Below are 24,841 nucleotides of genomic sequence, written 5' to 3' on the forward strand. Positions count from 1 at the left end.
TTTGCGCGAAATTCAAAGCAAACCTAGCATTTAAATAATGAAAGAATATACAGCCCGGCATGAGTCGATGGTCAAAGCACTCGACCCGTAATCTCAGGGTCACATAGATGAACATATAGAACAATTTTATTCTGTTTTTTTTTTTCTAATTAATACTTATAAGATAAATATATAATCAGAATAAAATCTTCTCTATTTATAATTAATATTTATCTTGTATAAAGTCTTTGTAGTAGAAAAAGAATTTTTTTTAAATAATTGTATTTTAATTACATAATAAAAATATTTTTCTTAATTGTGTTATTAAATGTTTATTTTAATCTAAACGTTTAATCTAACACCGCCATCTACATTCCGACACTCAGTTACACAACCCCTTTCAAACATGTGGTCAGCTTCCGGTCACTTACCTCTTTCTTTGTGAACCTGACGATGACCGAAAAAGGTCGAAACGTTGTTCGCTCTTCTATGTAAAATATTTTCTCAACCCAAACGAGCCGTTTTTGCATATAAATTTCTAAACAAGTGGGTTTTCTCCACATCACTGATAAGGGCTCACTTTTTTTAAGTAATTATCACATAATCATATTTCTATTTACACTTTCTTATGATAGTCAACAATTTGTAATATAACAGTGACCAACTACACACATATGTTGAACCTGAAATAATATTATTTAATAGAGTATCTTTCAAACAAAATAGATATTAGTTAACAACAGCAAAATACGGAAATACATTTATCAGGCTCCGTTTGTAAACACCAAACACGCGGACTCTCTACCAAAGGACTTAATATGTGACGAAATTTTCTTATCAGTGATTTAAATGTTGGTTACAGTTTTGCCGACATTTTGAGTTCATAACTGTACGTCCAACATTAAATCGCTTTTGGGTGTTTCTTGATCGGTACTTATTTCACACATAAGGTGTTTTCGATTATATATCTCGACTTTTTTCTTGTCAGGTATCACCAACAAATCACAATAAAAAATAAGAGAGTGATACTCGCTAGCAACACACGTTAGCTTTAAATTCGCAACGATATTATACCGAACACACCTGACTTTACAATACTAATAAGATACTTTAAAATGTATGATGGTAGATATTTCTTTCCCATACAGTGCTTACTACTTGCTTTCTAATACCGTCACGAAATTTATATTTTTCTTGTCATCGCTCCGACATCAAGAATCGTTATTTATGCCAGTAGCTTGAGTTGATATGACGAGAATTTAAACGCTCTTCAATTAGGATATTTTCATGAAATTTATTAAATATCTCTTGAAAAGTTTGCAAAGCAAAACCGTCCACTCTTACGATTGTTTTAAAAACTTCAGCTAGAAACTTCAAGTGTTGTTTGCTTAGACTAACCAATACTGATGAAACGGCAAGTCTTTTCTCTTAATAGTTTTGTTACTTAAAAATCAGCTGTCCTTATGTCAGAATGGGGAATAACTTAAAATGTTCGCGCTTACTCCTACGTCGAGTTGTAGTGAAAACGTAAGACCGATAGTTCACATTAATATTTGAGTAAGCCTTTTTCAAACATTATCTTCAAATTTGTTCGTTTTCCTAATACAACTTTGCACCTGAGACTAATATTAACACAAAGTGAAGCTCATTCATTGATTAAAAGAGAAAGTAAAAGTGTGGTTAATTTGAAAAGGAATTTAAAATATGTAAAGGTTAAATATGTTTCTCTGTCAAACACAGTTTCAGTTCTTTTCTTTCATACAGAAAGAAAGCGCAAGAAACTCTAAAAATATGGAGATGCCATAAATCAGTTGCCTGGAGATTTATTGCGTTCACAAACACCCGGGCATCGTACATTCACAGGAAATGTGTGACAGATTGTTTTAACGTACGTTCAAAAAGAGAAGTGAAATAAAGCTTGTCTATGGCTCGTGTTACCAACAAACTGCGCGTGCAGAAGGTTGATTTGACCGTAATACATATCTGAGTTTCATTTTACTTACAGCACTGGACTTTCTGTTCGAATGAATATTGCAAAATTGTATAATTTATTAGATTTTGTGAATACCTTTTAATATCATTGTTCGGCTTGAATTTACGCATAGAGTCAGTTACATTTATCAAAAGTGGAAAAGATGTTTAGAAAGATATGAAAGTGTACGAATGGTTACATAAAAAAGTGTTTTTAAAAGGAAGGAATAATCATGGTGTAATTAAAGTTTCTTTGTACAACCTAACGGTGGAACGTGTCCAACATCGTGTCTTTGCCTATTTTCGTTTATTTTTCCAGTTGTGAAAACATTAAGTCAGATGAATTAAACTTATTAAACGTTCTTTTCTTGTCATATAATGATTAGAGACTCCTTGAATTCGAAATTTTAGAGGCAGTACATGTACTCTACGGTATATTTATACGACGCTTGAGGAACGAGACATTCGTGAAGAGTCGTAACTTCTGGTCACTTCTCTTGTAATGGCGTGAAAAGGCAACAGGTTTTCGTACGTTACCTTTGTATGTGAATCAAAATGCGGTGAAAAACACCCAAAGTGTTTTCAGTGTATAAACATCGTTGATTAGTTACTGTCCTTTCAAAATTAGAAATATCATAGAAACACTTTTGTACGTGCCCATAAATTGTGTAACATCATGAACTCAGAAATGCGAAGGAGGCACAGAGCGGCTATTGGACGTATTCACGTGTGAGGTTGTACATAGGAAGATTTATTACAAAATGCCTTTTCCCACTTTGATTCCTCAATTTCTGATGCACTCAGTCCTACACTTTCAATTTCTTTACATATTTTGTTCTCATTGTCTTGAGCTGTCTTCCAAAGATTTATGCGTCCTTTAATCATTTGTTTTCATACACTATATGTATAACATTATTGTGGGTGTGCGTCGTAATTTTACGTTACGTGTGAATAGCAGCGTGTTTGAGTACATATTCTTCGCTCATGGCGTGTGTGCAAATTTGAAGTGTGCACGTGTGCTATGCATGGGATGAAAAGAGTGAAAAGTCAGTGGATGATGAATTTTTCGTTGTGATTTGTTAACTACCAGTGGTTGATAAATAATTTCACAAACTTTTTTACCGTAGCATTATCATGTAATTCCTCTATTTGGTGCAGTTATGACTTTAGTGAGCTTCATCGCTAGAAGCTCTTATCAAAGTGAGACTGAGAAATGTTTTTCGTGAATTTTAGTATACGCTCGCTTGATGTTTTCCATTGGCTTTCTGACTTGTTGTTTGGTTCGTGTGTCTTTATCACCTTCTGGTGTATCTCAAATCCGTTTGATGATTTGATATTTGGTTCTTTAATGTGTATAAGAGTTTGTGTTGCAAGTTTTGCATATCCGCCCCATTCCTACACGTTTTAGTAGTGAACTAAAGATATCGTTTCAAACCAAAGGACCAACTAATACAGAAATATGTGTAACTCAATTGTACGTTAATCGTTATTAAAACAACACGATAACAAGACATATTTTGGTATTTGAGTAATAACACAACCGAAGAAAAATGGTCAAAAACGTAATGTTGAATTTGACAGTGTTATTCTCTTTGGCACTTTTTCGTTGCATCTTGTTTAACGTGTATTTCTGTTTGGAAATTAACAGTAAATGGTCAAAGAACTCCCCTTTTCGTTTATCACCTACTTTTTCTATAAAATTATCTCCCCACGTCCGACGAGGATGGATTCGAACCCACGCGGGCATTGCCCAATGGATTAGCAGTCCATCGCCTTAACCTCTCGGCCACCTCGTCCGCCTTCATCGATTTTTAATAACGGTTACTTATTATTCACCTTCCTTCTCATGTCAAGTATTTTACACTTTCTTAAAATGTGATGTTATTGTATTTGTGAAAGAGATAATAAGTAAGTGAATGATAACAAACAAAGTTTCTATTCATCCTGCAGTACGTGCAGCAAACGAAGCTCATGTTCTCATACTTTCTCACAGAGGATATTTTCAAATAATCGCAAGGAACGTTTTACTCGGAGACTTTTATTAAAAACATTACGAGTTTGTTACTACCCTTACGCATTAAAGCTTCTATTCAATATTCATTTCATTTCGTGTACCTCGTCGTTGAGAATTCCAGATCGTTCTATAATTAAAGTGCATTAAGAAAGGGAAACATTCTCGATTTGTAGAGAAAAACTCACTAACAAACATAACTCGTTACGTGTCTTCCAATACTGATGTCGTAGACGTTTCACCACAGCAAATCACTTCCTCTTAGGAGCAGTGAGAGAGCTAAAGCCTCTCCTTTTAACGCTTTAAATACATTTAGAGAGAAACGCGTTTACAAATGACGATTTAGAATCAGCTGAATCCAACGGGTTTACTCATTGTCCAAATAGAAATCGAGATAAATTTAATTCGTTCATAAGGCCTCACTGTTTTTAAGTAATTATCACATAATCATATTTCTATTTACACTTTCCTATGACAGTCAACAATTTGTAATATAACAGTGACCAACTACACACATATGTTGAACCTGAAATAATATTATTTAATAGAGTATCTTTCAAACAAAATAGATATTAGTTAACAACAGCAAAATACGGAAATACATTTATCAGGCTCCGTTTGTAAACACCAAACACGCGGACTCTCTACCAAAGGACTAAATATGTGACGAAATTTTCTTATCAGTGATTTAAATGTTGGTTACAGTTTTGCCGACATTTTGAGTTCATAACTGTACGTCCAACATTAAATCGCTTTTGGGTGTTTCTTGATCGGTACTTATTTCACACATAAGGTGTTTTCGATTATATATCTCGACTTTTTTTTGTCAGGTATCACCAACAAATTACAATAAAAAATAAGAGAGTGATACTCGCTAGCAACACACGTTAGCTTTAAATTCGCAACGATATTATACCGAACACACCTGACTTTACAATACTAACAAGATTCTTTAAAATGTATGATGGTAGATATTTCTTTCTCATACAGTGCTTACTACTTGCTTTCTAATACCGTCACGAAATTTATATTTTTCTTGTCATCACTCCGACATCAAGAATCGTTATTTATGCCAGTAGCTTGAGTTGATATGACGAGAATTTAAACGCTCTTCAATTAGGATATTTTCATGAAATTTATTAAATATCTCTTGAAAAGTTTGCAAAGAAAACCGTCCACTCTTACGATTGTTTTAGAAACTTCAGCTAGAAACTTCAAGTGTTGTTTGCTTAGACTAACCAATACTGATGAAACGGCAAGTCTTTTCTCTTAATAGTTTTGTTACTTAAAAATCAGCTGTCCTTATGTCAGAATGGGGAATAACTTAAAATGTTCGCGCTTACTCCTACGTCGAGTTGTAGTGAAAACGTAAGTCCGATAGTTCACATTAATATTTGAGTAAGCCTTTTTCAAACATTATCTTCAAATTTGTTCGTTTTCCTAATACAACTTTGCACCTGAGACTAATATTAACACAAAGTGAAGCTCTTTCATTGATTAAAAGAGAAAGTAAAAGTGTGGTTAATTTGAAAAGGAATTTAAAATATGTAAAGGTTAAATATGTTTCTCTGTCAAACACAGTTTCAGTTCTTTTCTTTCATACAGAAAGAAAGCGCAAGAAACTCTAAAAATATGGAGATGCCATAAATCAGTTGACTGGAGATTTATTGCGTTCTCAAACACTCGGGCATCGTACATTCACAGGAAATGTGTGACAGATTGTTTTAACGTACGTTCAAAAAGAGAAGTGAAATAAAGCTTATCTTTGTCTCGTGTTACCAACAAACTGCGCGTGCAGAAGATTGATTTGGCCGTAATACATATCAGAGTTTCATTTTACTTACAGCACTGGACTTTCTGTTCGAATGAATATTGCAAAATTGTATAATTTATTAGATTTTGTGAATACCTTTTAATATCATTGTTCGGCTTGAATTTACGCATAGATTCAGTTACATTCATCAAAAGTGGAAAAGATGTTTAGAAAGATATGAAAGTGTACGAATGGTTACATAAAAAAGTGTTTTAAAAGGAAGGAATAATCATGGTGTAATTAAAGTTTCTTTGTACAACCTAACGGTGGAACGTGTCCAACATCGTGTCTTTGCCTATTTTCGTTTATTTCTCCAGTTGTGAAAACATTAAGTCAGATGAATTAAACTTATTAAACGTTCTTTTCTTGTCATATAATGATTAGAGACTCCTTGAATTCGAAATTTTAGAAGCAGTACATGTACTATACGGTATATTTATACGACGCTTGAAGAACGAGACATTCGTGAAGAGTCGTAACTTCTGGTCACTTCTACTGTAATGGCGTGAAAAGGCAACAGGTTTTCGTACGTTAGCTTTGTATGTGAATCAAAATGCGGTGAAAAACACCCAAAGTGTTTTCAGTGTATAAACATCGTTGATTAGTTACTGTCCTTTCAAAATTAGAAATATCATAGAAACACTTTTGTACGTGCCCATAAATTGTGTAACATCATGAACTCAGAAATGCGAAGGAGGCACAGAGCGGCTATTGGACGTATTCACGTGTGAGGTTGTACATAGGAAGATTTATTACAAAATGCCTTTTCCCACTTTGATTCCTCAATTTCTGATGCACTCAGTCCTACACTTTCAATTTCTTTACATATTTTGTTCTCATTGTCTTGAGCTGTCTTCCAAAGATTTATGCGTCCTTCAATCATTTGTTTTCATACACTATATGTATAACATTATTGTGGGTGTGCGTCGTAATTTTACGTTACGTGTGAATAGCAGCGTGTTTGAGTACATATTCTTCGCTCATGGCGTGTGTGCAAATTTGAAGTGTGCACGTGTGCTATGCATGGGATGAAAAGAGTGAAAAGTCAGTGGATGATGAATTTTTCGTTGTGATTTGTTAACTACCAGTGGTTGATAAATAATTTCACAAACTTTTTTACCGTAGCATTATCATGTAATTCCTCTATTTGGTGCAGTTATGACTTTAGTGAGCTTCATCGCTAGAAGCTCTTATCAAAGTGAGACTGAGAAATGTTTTTCGTGAATTTTAGTATACGCTCGCTTGATGTTTTCCATTGGCTTTCTGACTTGTTGTTTGGTTCGTGTGTCTTTAACACCTTCTGGTGTATCTCAAATCCGTTTGATGATTTGATATTTGGTTCTTTAATGTGTATAAGAGTTTGTGTTGCAAGTTTTGTATATCCGCCCCATTCCTACACGTTTTAGTAGTGAACTAAAGATATCGTTTCAAACCAAAGGACCAACTAATACAGAAATATGTGTAACTCAATTGTACGTTAATCGTTATTAAAACAACACGATAACAAGACATATTTTGGTATTTGAGTAATAACACAACCGAAGAAAAATGGTCAAAAACGTAATGTTGAATTTGACAGTGTTATTCTCTTTGGCACTTTTTCGTTGCATCTTGTTTAACGTGTATTTCTGTTTGGAAATTAACAGTAAATGGTCAAAGAACTCCCCTTTCGTTTATCACCTACTTTTCTATAAAATTATCTCCCCACGTCCGACGAGGATGGGATTCGAACCCACGCGGGCATTGCCCAATGGATTAGCAGTCCATCGCCTTAACCTCTCGGCCACCTCGTCCGCCTTCATCGATTTTTAATAACGGTTACTTATTATTCACCTTCCTTCTCATGTCAAGTATTTTACACTTTCTTAAAATGTGATGTTATTGTATTTGTGAAAGAGATAATAAGTAAGTGAATAATAACAAACAAAGTTTCTATTCATCCTGCACTACGTGCAGCAAACGAAGCTCATGTTCTCATACTTTTCACAGAGGATATTTTCAAATAATCGCAAGGAACGTTTTACTCGGAGACTTTTATTAAAAACATTACGAGTTTGTTACTACCCTTACGCATTAAAGCTTCTATTCAATATTCATTTCATTTCGTGTACCTCGTCGTTGAGAATTCCAGATCGTTCTATAATTAAAGTGCATTAAGAAAGGGAAACATTCTCGATTTGTAGAGAAAAACTCACTAACAAACATAACTCGTTACGTGTCTTCCAATACTGATGTCGTAGACGTTTCACCACAGCAAATCACTTCCTCTTAGGAGCAGTGAGAGAGCTAAAGCCTCTCCTTTTAACGCTTTAAATACATTTAGAGAGAAACGCGTTTACAAATGACGATTTAGAATCAGCTGAATCCAACGGGTTTACTCATTGTCCAAATAGAAATCGAGATAAATTTAATTCGTTCATAAGGCCTCACTGTTTTTAAGTAATTATCACATAATCATATTTCTATTTACACTTTCCTATGACAGTCAACAATTTGTAATATAACAGTGACCAACTACACACATATGTTGAACCTGAAATAATATTATTTAATAGAGTATCTTTCAAACAAAATAGATATTAGTTAACAACAGCAAAATACGGAAATACATTTATCAGGCTCCGTTTGTAAACACCAAACACGCGGACTCTCTACCAAAGGACTAAATATGTGACGAAATTTTCTTATCAGTGATTTAAATGTTGGTTACAGTTTTGCCGACATTTTGAGTTCATAACTGTACGTCCAACATTAAATCGCTTTTGGGTGTTTCTTGATCGGTACTTATTTCACACATAAGGTGTTTTCGATTATATATCTCGACTTTTTTTTGTCAGGTATCACCAACAAATTACAATAAAAAAATAAGAGAGTGATACTCGCTAGCAACACACGTTAGCTTTAAATTCGCAACGATATTATACCGAACACACCTGACTTTACAATACTAACAAGATTCTTTAAAATGTATGATGGTAGATATTTCTTTCTCATACAGTGCTTACTACTTGCTTTCTAATACCGTCACGAAATTTATATTTTTCTTGTCATCACTCCGACATCAAGAATCGTTATTTATGCCAGTAGCTTGAGTTGATATGACGAGAATTTAAACGCTCTTCAATTAGGATATTTTCATGAAATTTATTAAATATCTCTTGAAAAGTTTGCAAAGAAAACCGTCCACTCTTACGATTGTTTTAGAAACTTCAGCTAGAAACTTCAAGTGTTGTTTGCTTAGACTAACCAATACTGATGAAACGGCAAGTCTTTTCTCTTAATAGTTTTGTTACTTAAAAATCAGCTGTCCTTATGTCAGAATGGGGAATAACTTAAAATGTTCGCGCTTACTCCTACGTCGAGTTGTAGTGAAAACGTAAGTCCGATAGTTCACATTAATATTTGAGTAAGCCTTTTTCAAACATTATCTTCAAATTTGTTCGTTTTCCTAATACAACTTTGCACCTGAGACTAATATTAACACAAAGTGAAGCTCTTTCATTGATTAAAAGAGAAAGTAAAAGTGTGGTTAATTTGAAAAGGAATTTAAAATATGTAAAGGTTAAATATGTTTCTCTGTCAAACACAGTTTCAGTTCTTTTCTTTCATACAGAAAGAAAGCGCAAGAAACTCTAAAAATATGGAGATGCCATAAATCAGTTGACTGGAGATTTATTGCGTTCTCAAACACTCGGGCATCGTACATTCACAGGAAATGTGTGACAGATTGTTTTAACGTACGTTCAAAAAGAGAAGTGAAATAAAGCTTATCTTTGACTCGTGTTACCAACAAACTGCGCGTGCAGAAGATTGATTTGGCCGTAATACATATCAGAGTTTCATTTTACTTACAGCACTGGACTTTCTGTTCGAATGAATATTGCAAAATTGTATAATTTATTAGATTTTGTGAATACCTTTTAATATCATTGTTCGGCTTGAATTTACGCATAGATTCAGTTACATTCATCAAAAGTGGAAAAGATGTTTAGAAAGATATGAAAGTGTACGAATGGTTACATAAAAAAGTGTTTTAAAAGGAAGGAATAATCATGGTGTAATTAAAGTTTCTTTGTACAACCTAACGGTGGAACGTGTCCAACATCGTGTCTTTGCCTATTTTCGTTTATTTCTCCAGTTGTGAAAACATTAAGTCAGATGAATTAAACTTATTAAACGTTCTTTTCTTGTCATATAATGATTAGAGACTCCTTGAATTCGAAATTTTAGAAGCAGTACATGTACTATACGGTATATTTATACGACGCTTGAAGAACGAGACATTCGTGAAGAGTCGTAACTTCTGGTCACTTCTACTGTAATGGCGTGAAAAGGCAACAGGTTTTCGTACGTTAGCTTTGTATGTGAATCAAAATGCGGTGAAAAACACCCAAAGTGTTTTCAGTGTATAAACATCGTTGATTAGTTACTGTCCTTTCAAAATTAGAAATATCATAGAAACACTTTTGTACGTGCCCATAAATTGTGTAACATCATGAACTCAGAAATGCGAAGGAGGCACAGAGCGGCTATTGGACGTATTCACGTGTGAGGTTGTACATAGGAAGATTTATTACAAAATGCCTTTTCCCACTTTGATTCCTCAATTTCTGATGCACTCAGTCCTACACTTTCAATTTCTTTACATATTTTGTTCTCATTGTCTTGAGCTGTCTTCCAAAGATTTATGCGTCCTTCAATCATTTGTTTTCATACACTATATGTATAACATTATTGTGGGTGTGCGTCGTAATTTTACGTTACGTGTGAATAGCAGCGTGTTTGAGTACATATTCTTCGCTCATGGCGTGTGTGCAAATTTGAAGTGTGCACGTGTGCTATGCATGGGATGAAAAGAGTGAAAAGTCAGTGGATGATGAATTTTTCGTTGTGATTTGTTAACTACCAGTGGTTGATAAATAATTTCACAAACTTTTTTACCGTAGCATTATCATGTAATTCCTCTATTTGGTGCAGTTATGACTTTAGTGAGCTTCATCGCTAGAAGCTCTTATCAAAGTGAGACTGAGAAATGTTTTTCGTGAATTTTAGTATACGCTCGCTTGATGTTTTCCATTGGCTTTCTGACTTGTTGTTTGGTTCGTGTGTCTTTAACACCTTCTGGTGTATCTCAAATCCGTTTGATGATTTGATATTTGGTTCTTTAATGTGTATAAGAGTTTGTGTTGCAAGTTTTGTATATCCGCCCCATTCCTACACGTTTTAGTAGTGAACTAAAGATATCGTTTCAAACCAAAGGACCAACTAATACAGAAATATGTGTAACTCAATTGTACGTTAATCGTTATTAAAACAACACGATAACAAGACATATTTTGGTATTTGAGTAATAACACAACCGAAGAAAAATGGTCAAAACGTAATGTTGAATTTGACAGTGTTATTCTCTTTGGCACTTTTCGTTGCATCTTGTTTAACGTGTATTTCTGTTTGGAAATTAACAGTAAATGGTCAAAGAACTCCCCTTTTCGTTTATCACCTACTTTTCTATAAAATTATCTCCCCACGTCCGACGAGGATGGGATTCGAACCCACGCGGGCATTGCCCAATGGATTAGCAGTCCATCGCCTTAACCTCTCGGCCACCTCGTCCGCCTTCATCGATTTTTAATAACGGTTACTTATTATTCACCTTCCTTCTCATGTCAAGTATTTTACACTTTCTTAAAATGTGATGTTATTGTATTTGTGAAAGAGATAATAAGTAAGTGAATAATAACAAACAAAGTTTCTATTCATCCTGCACTACGTGCAGCAAACGAAGCTCATGTTCTCATACTTTTTCACAGAGGATATTTTCAAATAATCGCAAGGAACGTTTTACTCGGAGACTTTTATTAAAAACATTACGAGTTTGTTACTACCCTTACGCATTAAAGCTTCTATTCAATATTCATTTCATTTCGTGTACCTCGTCGTTGAGAATTCCAGATCGTTCTATAATTAAAGTGCATTAAGAAAGGGAAACATTCTCGATTTGTAGAGAAAAACTCACTAACAAACATAACTCGTTACGTGTCTTCCAATACTGATGTCGTAGACGTTTCACCACAGCAAATCACTTCCTCTTAGGAGCAGTGAGAGAGCTAAAGCCTCTCCTTTTAACGCTTTAAATACATTTAGAGAGAAACGCGTTTACAAATGACGATTTAGAATCAGCTGAATCCAACGGGTTTACTCATTGTCCAAATAGAAATCGAGATAAATTTAATTCGTTCATAAGGCCTCACTGTTTTTAAGTAATTATCACATAATCATATTTCTATTTACACTTTCCTATGACAGTCAACAATTTGTAATATAACAGTGACCAACTACACACATATGTTGAACCTGAAATAATATTATTTAATAGAGTATCTTTCAAACAAAATAGATATTAGTTAACAACAGCAAAATACGGAAATACATTTATCAGGCTCCGTTTGTAAACACCAAACACGCGGACTCTCTACCAAAGGACTAAATATGTGACGAAATTTTCTTATCAGTGATTTAAATGTTGGTTACAGTTTTGCCGACATTTTGAGTTCATAACTGTACGTCCAACATTAAATCGCTTTTGGGTGTTTCTTGATCGGTACTTATTTCACACATAAGGTGTTTTCGATTATATATCTCGACTTTTTTTTGTCAGGTATCACCAACAAATTACAATAAAAAATAAGAGAGTGATACTCGCTAGCAACACACGTTAGCTTTAAATTCGCAACGATATTATACCGAACACACCTGACTTTACAATACTAACAAGATTCTTTAAAATGTATGATGGTAGATATTTCTTTCTCATACAGTGCTTACTACTTGCTTTCTAATACCGTCACGAAATTTATATTTTTCTTGTCATCACTCCGACATCAAGAATCGTTATTTATGCCAGTAGCTTGAGTTGATATGACGAGAATTTAAACGCTCTTCAATTAGGATATTTTCATGAAATTTATTAAATATCTCTTGAAAAGTTTGCAAAGAAAACCGTCCACTCTTACGATTGTTTTAGAAACTTCAGCTAGAAACTTCAAGTGTTGTTTGCTTAGACTAACCAATACTGATGAAACGGCAAGTCTTTTCTCTTAATAGTTTTGTTACTTAAAAATCAGCTGTCCTTATGTCAGAATGGGGAATAACTTAAAATGTTCGCGCTTACTCCTACGTCGAGTTGTAGTGAAAACGTAAGTCCGATAGTTCACATTAATATTTGAGTAAGCCTTTTCAAACATTATCTTCAAATTTGTTCGTTTTCCTAATACAACTTTGCACCTGAGACTAATATTAACACAAAGTGAAGCTCTTTCATTGATTAAAAGAGAAAGTAAAAGTGTGGTTAATTTGAAAAGGAATTTAAAATATGTAAAGGTTAAATATGTTTCTCTGTCAAACACAGTTTCAGTTCTTTTCTTTCATACAGAAAGAAAGCGCAAGAAACTCTAAAAATATGGAGATGCCATAAATCAGTTGACTGGAGATTTATTGCGTTCTCAAACACTCGGGCATCGTACATTCACAGGAAGTGTGTGACAGATTGTTTTAACGTACGTTCAAAAAGAGAAGTGAAATAAAGCTTATCTTTGACTCGTGTTACCAACAAACTGCGCGTGCAGAAGATTGATTTGGCCGTAATACATATCTGAGTTTCATTTTACTTACAGCACTGGACTTTCTGTTCGAATGAATATTGCAAAATTGTATAATTTATTAGATTTTGTGAATACCTTTTAATATCATTGTTCGGCTTGAATTTACGCATAGATTCAGTTACAATCATCAAAAGTGGAAAAGATGTTTAGAAAGATATGAAAGTGTACGAATGGTTACATAAAAAAGTGTTTTTAAAAGGAAGGAATAATCATGGTGTAATTAAAGTTTCTTTGTACAACCTAACGGTGGAACGTGTCCAACATCGTGTCTTTGCCTATTTTCGTTTATTTCTCCAGTTGTGAAAACATTAAGTCAGATGAATTAAACTTATTAAACGTTCTTTTCTTGTCATATAATGATTAGAGACTCCTTGAATTCGAAATTTTAGAAGCAGTACATGTACTATACGGTATATTTATACGACGCTTGAAGAACGAGACATTCGTGAAGAGTCGTAACTTCTGGTCACTTCTACTGTAATGGCGTGAAAAGGCAACAGGTTTTCGTACGTTAGCTTTGTATGTGAATCAAAATGCGGTGAAAAACACCCAAAGTGTTTTCAGTGTATAAACATCGTTGATTAGTTACTGTCCTTTCAAAATTAGAAATATCATAGAAACACTTTTGTACGTGCCCATAAATTGTGTAACATCATGAACTCAGAAATGCGAAGGAGGCACAGAGCGGCTATTGGACGTATTCACGTGTGAGGTTGTACATAGGAAGATTTATTACAAAATGCCTTTTCCCACTTTGATTCCTCAATTTCTGATGCACTCAGTCCTACACTTTCAATTTCTTTACATATTTTGTTCTCATTGTCTTGAGCTGTCTTCCAAAGATTTATGCGTCCTTCAATCATTTGTTTTCATACACTATATGTATAACATTATTGTGGGTGTGCGTCGTAATTTTACGTTACGTGTGAATAGCAGCGTGTTTGAGTACATATTCTTCGCTCATGGCGTGTGTGCAAATTTGAAGTGTGCACGTGTGCTATGCATGGGATGAAAAGAGTGAAAAGTCAGTGGATGATGAATTTTTCGTTGTGATTTGTTAACTACCAGTGGTTGATAAATAATTTCACAAACTTTTTTACCGTAGCATTATCATGTAATTCCTCTATTTGGTGCAGTTATGACTTTAGTGAGCTTCATCGCTAGAAGCTCTTATCAAAGTGAGACTGAGAAATGTTTTTCGTGAATTTTAGTATACGCTCGCTTGATGTTTTCCATTGGCTTTCTGACTTGTTGTTTGGTTCGTGTGTCTTTAACACCTTCTGGTGTATCTCAAATCCGTTTGATGATTTGATATTTGGTTCTTTAATGTGTATAAGAGTTTGTGTTGCAAGTTTTGTATATCCGCCCCATTCCTACACGTTTTAGTAGTGAACTAAAGATATCGTTTCAAACCAAAGGACCAACTAATACAGAAATATGTGTAACTCAATTGTACGTTAATCGTTATTAAAACAACACGATAACAAGACATATTTTGGTATTTGAGTAATAACACAACCGAAGAAAAATGGTCAAAACGTAATGTTGAATTTGACAGTGTTATTCTCTTTGGCACTTTTTCGTTGCATCTTGTTTAACGTGTATTTCTGTTTGGAAATTAACAGTAAATGGTCAAAGAACTCCCCTTTTCGTTTATCACCTACTTTTTCTATAAAATTATCTCCCCACGTCCGACGAGGATGGGATTCGAACCCACGCGGGCATTGCCCAATGGATTAGCAGTCCATCGCCTTAACCTCTCGGCCACCTCGTCCGCCTTCATCGATTTTTAATAACGGTTACTTATTATTCACCTTCCTTCTCATGTCAAGTATTTTACACTTTCTTAAAATGTGATGTTATTGTATTTGTGAAAGAGATAATAAGTAAGTGAATAATAACAAACAAAGTTTCTATTCATCCTGCACTACGTGCAGCAAACGAAGCTCATGTTCTCATACTTTCTCACAGAGGATATTTTCAAATAATCGCAAGGAACGTTTTACTCGGAGACTTTTATTAAAAACATTACGAGTTTGTTACTACCCTTACGCATTAAAGCTTCTATTCAATATTCATTTCATTTCGTGTACCTCGTCGTTGAGAATTCCAGATCGTTCTATAATTAAAGTGCATTAAGAAAGGGAAACATTCTCGATTTGTAGAGAAAAACTCACTAACAAACATAACTCGTTACGTGTCTTCCAATACTGATGTCGTAGACGTTTCACCACAGCAAATCACTTCCTCTTAGGAGCAGTGAGAGAGCTAAAGCCTCTCCTTTTAACGCTTTAAATACATTTAGAGAGAAACGCGTTTACAAATGACGATTTAGAATCAGCTGAATCCAACGGGTTTACTCATTGTCCAAATAGAAATCGAGATAAATTTAATTCGTTCATAAGGCCTCACTGTTTTTAAGTAATTATCACATAATCATATTTCTATTTACACTTTCCTATGACAGTCAACAATTTGTAATATAACAGTGACCAACTACACACATATGTTGAACCTGAAATAATATTATTTAATAGAGTATCTTTCAAACAAAATAGATATTAGTTAACAACAGCAAAATACGGAAATACATTTATCAGGCTCCGTTTGTAAACACCAAACACGCGGACTCTCTACCAAAGGACTAAATATGTGACGAAATTTTCTTATCAGTGATTTAAATGTTGGTTACAGTTTTGCCGACATTTTGAGTTCATAACTGTACGTCCAACATTAAATCGCTTTTGGGTGTTTCTTGATCGGTACTTATTTCACACATAAGGTGTTTTCGATTATATATCTCGACTTTTTTTTGTCAGGTATCACCAACAAATTACAATAAAAAATAAGAGAGTGATACTCGCTAGCAACACACGTTAGCTTTAAATTCGCAACGATATTATACCGAACACACCTGACTTTACAATACTAACAAGATTCTTTAAAATGTATGATGGTAGATATTTCTTTCTCATACAGTGCTTACTACTTGCTTTCTAATACCGTCACGAAATTTATATTTTTCTTGTCATCACTCCGACATCAAGAATCGTTATTTATGCCAGTAGCTTGAGTTGATATGACGAGAATTTAAACGCTCTTCAATTAGGATATTTTCATGAAATTTATTAAATATCTCTTGAAAAGTTTGCAAAGAAAACCGTCCACTCTTACGATTGTTTTAGAAACTTCAGCTAGAAACTTCAAGTGTTGTTTGCTTAGACTAACCAATACTGATGAAACGGCAAGTCTTTTCTCTTAATAGTTTTGTTACTTAAAAATCAGCTGTCCTTATGTCAGAATGGGGAATAACTTAAAATGTTCGCGCTTACTCCTACGTCGAGTTGTAGTGAAAACGTAAGTCCGATAGTTCACATTAATATTTGAGTAAGCCTTTTCAAACATTATCTTCAAATTTGTTCGTTTTCCTAATACAACTTTGCACCTGAGACTAATATTAACACAAAGTGAAGCTCTTTCATTGATTAAAAGAGAAAGTAAAAGTGTGGTTAATTTGAAAAGGAATTTAAAATATGTAAAGGTTAAATATGTTTCTCTGTCAAACACAGTTTCAGTTCTTTTCTTTCATACAGAAAGAAAGCGCAAGAAACTCTAAAAATATGGAGATGCCATAAATCAGTTGACTGGAGATTTATTGCGTTCTCAAACACTCGGGCATCGTACATTCACAGGAAGTGTGTGACAGATTGTTTTAACGTACGTTCAAAAAGAGAAGTGAAATAAAGCTTATCTTTGACTCGTGTTACCAACAAACTGCGCGTGCAGAAGATTGATTTGGCCGTAATACATATCTGAGTTTCATTTTACTTACAGCACTGGACTTTCTGTTCGAATGAATATTGCAAAATTGTATAATTTATTAGATTTTGTGAATACCTTTTAATATCATTGTTCGGCTTGAATTTACGCATAGATTCAGTTACATTCATCAAAAGTGGAAAAGATGTTTAGAAAGATATGAAAGTGTACGAATGGTTACATAAAAAAGTGTTTTAAAAGGAAGGAATAATCATGGTGTAATTAAAGTTTCTTTGTACAACCTAACGGTGGAACGTGTCCAACATCGTGTCTTTGCCTATTTTCGTTTATTTCTCCAGTTGTGAAAACATTAAGTCAGATGAATTAAACTTATTAAACGTTCTTTTCTTGTCATATAATGATTAGAGACTCCTTGAATTCGAAATTTTAGAAGCAGTACATGTACTATACGGTATATTTATACGACGCTTGAAGAACGAGACATTCGTGAAGAGTCGTAACTTCTGGTCACTTCTACTGTAATGGCGTGAAAAGGCAACAGGTTTTCGTACGTTAGCTTTGTATGTGAATCAAAATGCGGTGAAAAACACCCAAAGTGTTTTCAGTGTATAAACATCGTTGATTAGTTACTGTCCTTTCAAAATTAGAAATATCATAGAAACACTTTTGTACGTGCCCATAAATTGTGTAACATCATGAACTCAGAAATGCGAAGGAGGCACAGAGCGGCTATTGGACGTATTCACGTGTGAGGTTGTACATAGGAAGATTTATTACAAAATGCCTTTTCCCACTTTGATTCCTCAATTTCTGATGCACTCAGTCCTACACTTTCAATTTCTTTACATATTTTGTTCTCATTGTCTTGAGCTGTCTTCCAAAGATTTATGCGTCCTTCAATCATTTGTTTTCATACACTATATGTATAACATTATTGTGGGTGTGCGTCGTAATTTTACGTTACGTGTGAATAGCAGCGTGTTTGAGTACATATTCTTCGCTCATGGCGTGTGTGCAAATTTGAAGTGTGCACGTGTGCTATGCATGGGATGAAAAGAGTGAAAAGTCAGTGGATGATGAATTTTTCGTTGTGATTTGTTAACTACCAGTGGTTGATAAATAATTTCACAAACTTTTTTACCGTAGCATTATCATGTAATTCCTCTATTTGGTGCAGTTATGACTTTAGTGAGCTTCATCGCTAGAAGCTCTTATCAAAGTGAGACTGAGAAATGTTTTTCGTGAATTTTAGTATACGCTCGCTTGATGTTTTCCATTGGCTTTCTGACTTGTTGTTTGGTTCGTGTGTCTTTAACACCTTCTGGTGTATCTCAAATCCGTTTGATGATTTGATATTTGGTTCTTTAATGTGTATAAGAGTTTGTGTTGCAAGTTTTGTATATCCGCCCCATTCCTACACGTTTTAGTAGTGAACTAAAGATATCGTTTCAAACCAAAGGACCAACTAATACAGAAATATGTGTAACTCAATTGTACGTTAATCGTTATTAAAACAACACGATAACAAGACATATTTTGGTATTTGAGTAATAACACAACCGAAGAAAAATGGTCAAAACGTAATGTTGAATTTGACAGTGTTATTCTCTTTGGCACTTTTTCGTTGCATCTTGTTTAACGTGTATTTCTGTTTGGAAATTAACAGTAAATGGTCAAAGAACTCCCCTTTTCGTTTATCACCTACTTTTTCTATAAAATTATCTCCCCACGTCCGACGAGGATGGGATTCGAACCCACGCGGGCATTGCCCAATGGATTAGCAGTCCATCGCCTTAACCTCTCGGCCACCTCGTCCGCCTTCATCGATTTTTAATAACGGTTACTTATTATTCACCTTCCTTCTCATGTCAAGTATTTTACACTTTCTTAAAATGTGATGTTATTGTATTTGTGAAAGAGATAATAAGTAAGTGAATAATAACAAACAAAGTTTCTATTCATCCTGCACTACGTGCAGCAAACGAAGCTCATGTTCTCATACTTTTCACAGAGGATATTTTCAAATAATCGCAAGGAACGTTTTACTCGGAGACTTTTATTAAAAACATTACGAGTTTGTTACTACCCTTACGCATTAAAGCTTCTATTCAATATTCATTTCATTTCGTGTACCTCGTCGTTGAGAATTCCAGATCGTTCTATAATTAAAGTGCATTAAGAAAGGGAAACATTCTCGATTTGTAGAAAAACTCACTAACAAACATAACTCGTTACGTGTCTTCCAATACTGATGTCGTAGACGTTTCACCACAGCAAATCACTTCCTCTTAGGAGCAGTGAGAGAGCTAAAGCCTCTCCTTTTAACGCTTTAAATACATTTAGAGAGAAACGCGTTTACAAATGACGATTTAGAATCAGCTGAATCCAACGGGTTTACTCATTGTCCAAATAGAAATCGAGATAAATTTAATTCGTTCATAAGGCCTCACTGTTTTTAAGTAATTATCACATAATCATATTTCTATTTACACTTTCCTATGACAGTCAACAATTTGTAATATAACAGTGACCAACTACACACATATGTTGAACCTGAAATAATATTATTTAATAGAGTATCTTTCAAACAAAATAGATATTAGTTAACAACAGCAAAATACGGAAATACATTTATCAGGCTCCGTTTGTAAACACCAAACACGCGGACTCTCTACCAAAGGACTAAATATGTGACGAAATTTTCTTATCAGTGATTTAAATGTTGGTTACAGTTTTGCCGACATTTTGAGTTCATAACTGTACGTCCAACATTAAATCGCTTTTGGGTGTTTCTTGATCGGTACTTATTTCACACATAAGGTGTTTTCGATTATATATCTCGACTTTTTTTTGTCAGGTATCACCAACAAATTACAATAAAAAATAAGAGAGTGATACTCGCTAGCAACACACGTTAGCTTTAAATTCGCAACGATATTATACCGAACACACCTGACTTTACAATACTAACAAGATTCTTTAAAATGTATGATGGTAGATATTTCTTTCTCATACAGTGCTTACTACTTGCTTTCTAATACCGTCACGAAATTTATATTTTTCTTGTCATCACTCCGACATCAAGAATCGTTATTTATGCCAGTAGCTTGAGTTGATATGACGAGAATTTAAACGCTCTTCAATTAGGATATTTTCATGAAATTTATTAAATATCTCTTGAAAAGTTTGCAAAGAAAACCGTCCACTCTTACGATTGTTTTAGAAACTTCAGCTAGAAACTTCAAGTGTTGTTTGCTTAGACTAACCAATACTGATGAAACGGCAAGTCTTTTCTCTTAATAGTTTTGTTACTTAAAAATCAGCTGTCCTTATGTCAGAATGGGGAATAACTTAAAATGTTCGCGCTTACTCCTACGTCGAGTTGTAGTGAAAACGTAAGTCCGATAGTTCACATTAATATTTGAGTAAGCCTTTTTCAAACATTATCTTCAAATTTGTTCGTTTTCCTAATACAACTTTGCACCTGAGACTAATATTAACACAAAGTGAAGCTCTTTCATTGATTAAAAGAGAAAGTAAAAGTGTGGTTAATTTGAAAAGGAATTTAAAATATGTAAAGGTTAAATATGTTTCTCTGTCAAACACAGTTTCAGTTCTTTTCTTTCATACAGAAAGAAAGCGCAAGAAACTCTAAAAAATATGGAGATGCCATAAATCAGTTGACTGGAGATTTATTGCGTTCTCAAACACTCGGGCATCGTACATTCACAGGAAATGTGTGACAGATTGTTTTAACGTACGTTCAAAAAAGAGAAGTGAAATAAAGCTTATCTTTGTCTCGTGTTACCAACAAACTGCGCGTGCAGAAGATTGATTTGGCCGTAATACATATCTGAGTTTCATTTTACTTACAGCACTGGACTTTCTGTTCGAATGAATATTGCAAAATTGTATAATTTATTAGATTTTGTGAATACCTTTTAATATCATTGTTCGGCTTGAATTTACGCATAGAGTCAGTTACATTCATCAAAAGTGGAAAAGATGTTTAGAAAGATATGAAAGTGTACGAATGGTTACATAAAAAAGTGTTTTTAAAAGGAAGGAATAATCATGGTGTAATTAAAGTTTCTTTGTACAACCTAACGGTGGAACGTGTCCAACATCGTGTCTTTGCCTATTTTCGTTTATTTCTCCAGTTGTGAAAACATTAAGTCAGATGAATTAAACTTATTAAACGTTCTTTTCTTGTCATATAATGATTAGAGACTCCTTGAATTCGAAATTTTAGAAGCAGTACATGTACTATACGGTATATTTATACGACGCTTGAAGAACGAGACATTCGTGAAGAGTCGTAACTTCTGGTCACTTCTACTGTAATGGCGTGAAAAGGCAACAGGTTTTCGTACGTTAGCTTTGTATGTGAATCAAAATGCGGTGAAAAACACCCAAAGTGTTTTCAGTGTATAAACATCGTTGATTAGTTACTGTCCTTTCAAAATTAGAAATATCATAGAAACACTTTTGTACGTGCCCATAAATTGTGTAACATCATGAACTCAGAAATGCGAAGGAGGCACAGAGCGGCTATTGGACGTATTCACGTGTGAGGTTGTACATAGGAAGATTTATTACAAAATGCCTTTTCCCACTTTGATTCCTCAATTTCTGATGCACTCAGTCCTACACTTTCAATTTCTTTACATATTTTGTTCTCATTGTCTTGAGCTGTCTTCCAAAGATTTATGCGTCCTTCAATCATTTGTTTTCATACACTATATGTATAACATTATTGTGGGTGTGCGTCGTAATTTTACGTTACGTGTGAATAGCAGCGTGTTTGAGTACATATTCTTCGCTCATGGCGTGTGTGCAAATTTGAAGTGTGCACGTGTGCTATGCATGGGATGAAAAGAGTGAAAAGTCAGTGGATGATGAATTTTTCGTTGTGATTTGTTAACTACCAGTGGTTGATAAATAATTTCACAAACTTTTTTACCGTAGCATTATCATGTAATTCCTCTATTTGGTGCAGTTATGACTTTAGTGAGCTTCATCGCTAGAAGCTCTTATCAAAGTGAGACTGAGAAATGTTTTTCGTGAATTTTAGTATACGCTCGCTTGATGTTTTCCATTGGCTTTCTGACTTGTTGTTTGGTTCGTGTGTCTTTAACACCTTCTGGTGTATCTCAAATCCGTTTGATGATTTGATATTTGGTTCTTTAATGTGTATAAGAGTTTGTGTTGCAAGTTTTGTATATCCGCCCCATTCCTACACGTTTTAGTAGTGAACTAAAGATATCGTTTCAAACCAAAGGACCAACTAATACAGAAATATGTGTAACTCAATTGTACGTTAATCGTTATTAAAACAACACGATAACAAGACATATTTTGGTATTTGAGTAATAACACAACCGAAGAAAAATGGTCAAAACGTAATGTTGAATTTGACAGTGTTATTCTCTTTGGCACTTTTTCGTTGCATCTTGTTTAACGTGTATTTCTGTTTGGAAATTAACAGTAAATGGTCAAAGAACTCCCCTTTTCGTTTATCACCTACTTTTTCTATAAAATTATCTCCCCACGTCCGACGAGGATGGGATTCGAACCCACGCGGGCATTGCCCAATGGATTAGCAGTCCATCGCCTTAACCTCTCGGCCACCTCGTCCGCCTTCATCGATTTTTAATAACGGTTACTTATTATTCACCTTCCTTCTCATGTCAAGTATTTTACACTTTCTTAAAATGTGATGTTATTGTATTTGTGAAAGAGATAATAAGTAAGTGAATAATAACAAACAAAGTTTCTATTCATCCTGCACTACGTGCAGCAAACGAAGCTCATGTTCTCATACTTTTCACAGAGGATATTTTCAAATAATCGCAAGGAACGTTTTACTCGGAGACTTTTATTAAAAACATTACGAGTTTGTTACTACCCTTACGCATTAAAGCTTCTATTCAATATTCATTTCATTTCGTGTACCTCGTCGTTGAGAATTCCAGATCGTTCTATAATTAAAGTGCATTAAGAAAGGGAAACATTCTCGATTTGTAGAGAAAAACTCACTAACAAACATAACTCGTTACGTGTCTTCCAATACTGATGTCGTAGACGTTTCACCACAGCAAATCACTTCCTCTTAGGAGCAGTGAGAGAGCTAAAGCCTCTCCTTTTAACGCTTTAAATACATTTAGAGAGAAACGCGTTTACAAATGACGATTTAGAATCAGCTGAATCCAACGGGTTTACTCATTGTCCAAATAGAAATCGAGATAAATTTAATTCGTTCATAAGGCCTCACTGTTTTTAAGTAATTATCACATAATCATATTTCTATTTACACTTTCCTATGACAGTCAACAATTTGTAATATAACAGTGACCAACTACACACATATGTTGAACCTGAAATAATATTATTTAATAGAGTATCTTTCAAACAAAATAGATATTAGTTAACAACAGCAAAATACGGAAATACATTTATCAGGCTCCGTTTGTAAACACCAAACACGCGGACTCTCTACCAAAGGACTAAATATGTGACGAAATTTTCTTATCAGTGATTTAAATGTTGGTTACAGTTTTGCCGACATTTTGAGTTCATAACTGTACGTCCAACATTAAATCGCTTTTGGGTGTTTCTTGATCGGTACTTATTTCACACATAAGGTGTTTTCGATTATATATCTCGACTTTTTTTTGTCAGGTATCACCAACAAATTACAATAAAAAATAAGAGAGTGATACTCGCTAGCAACACACGTTAGCTTTAAATTCGCAACGATATTATACCGAACACACCTGACTTTACAATACTAACAAGATTCTTTAAAATGTATGATGGTAGATATTTCTTTCTCATACAGTGCTTACTACTTGCTTTCTAATACCGTCACGAAATTTATATTTTTCTTGTCATCACTCCGACATCAAGAATCGTTATTTATGCCAGTAGCTTGAGTTGATATGACGAGAATTTAAACGCTCTTCAATTAGGATATTTTCATGAAATTTATTAAATATCTCTTGAAAAGTTTGCAAAGAAAACCGTCCACTCTTACGATTGTTTTAGAAACTTCAGCTAGAAACTTCAAGTGTTGTTTGCTTAGACTAACCAATACTGATGAAACGGCAAGTCTTTTCTCTTAATAGTTTTGTTACTTAAAAAATCAGCTGTCCTTATGTCAGAATGGGGAATAATTTAAAATGTTCGCGCTTACTCCTACGTCGAGTTGTAGTGAAAACGTAAGTCCGATAGTTCACATTAATATTTGAGTAAGCCTTTTTCAAACATTATCTTCAAATTTGTTCGTTTTCCTAATACAACTTTGCACCTGAGACTAATATTAACACAAAGTGAAGCTCTTTCATTGATTAAAAGAGAAAGTAAAAGTGTGGTTAATTTGAAAAGGAATTTAAAATATGTAAAGGTTAAATATGTTTCTCTGTCAAACACAGTTTCAGTTCTTTTCTTTCATACAGAAAGAAAGCGCAAGAAACTCTAAAAATATGGAGATGCCATAAATCAGTTGACTGGAGATTTATTGCGTTCTCAAACACTCGGGCATCGTACATTCACAGGAAGTGTGTGACAGATTGTTTTAACGTACGTTCAAAAAGAGAAGTGAAATAAAGCTTATCTTTGACTCGT

General features: G+C 34.2%; 6 non-coding genes across 6 annotated transcripts; all 6 read right to left on the reverse strand.

Moving 5' to 3' along the window:
• Nucleotides 1–3,665: 3,665 nt before the first annotated feature.
• Nucleotides 3,666–3,746, reverse strand: TRNAS-GCU (transfer RNA serine (anticodon GCU)). The gene has a single exon. It is a non-coding gene; the product is annotated as a tRNA-Ser (tRNA).
• Nucleotides 3,747–7,485: 3,739 nt separating this feature from the next.
• On the reverse strand, nt 7,486–7,567 carry TRNAS-GCU (transfer RNA serine (anticodon GCU)). The gene has a single exon. It is a non-coding gene; the product is annotated as a tRNA-Ser (tRNA).
• A 3,738-nt stretch (nt 7,568–11,305) lies between these two features.
• TRNAS-GCU (transfer RNA serine (anticodon GCU)) lies at nt 11,306–11,387 on the reverse strand. Its single transcript has one exon. It is a non-coding gene; the product is annotated as a tRNA-Ser (tRNA).
• A 3,740-nt stretch (nt 11,388–15,127) lies between these two features.
• Nucleotides 15,128–15,209, reverse strand: TRNAS-GCU (transfer RNA serine (anticodon GCU)). The gene has a single exon. It is a non-coding gene; the product is annotated as a tRNA-Ser (tRNA).
• A 3,739-nt stretch (nt 15,210–18,948) lies between these two features.
• On the reverse strand, nt 18,949–19,030 carry TRNAS-GCU (transfer RNA serine (anticodon GCU)). The gene has a single exon. It is a non-coding gene; the product is annotated as a tRNA-Ser (tRNA).
• A 3,740-nt stretch (nt 19,031–22,770) lies between these two features.
• Nucleotides 22,771–22,852, reverse strand: TRNAS-GCU (transfer RNA serine (anticodon GCU)). Its single transcript has one exon. It is a non-coding gene; the product is annotated as a tRNA-Ser (tRNA).
• Between the last annotated feature and the right edge of the window lie 1,989 nt (nt 22,853–24,841).

This window comes from Tachypleus tridentatus, chromosome 1 (assembly GCF_004210375.1).
Source record: "Tachypleus tridentatus isolate NWPU-2018 chromosome 1, ASM421037v1, whole genome shotgun sequence".
NCBI lineage: Eukaryota > Metazoa > Arthropoda > Merostomata > Xiphosura > Limulidae > Tachypleus > Tachypleus tridentatus.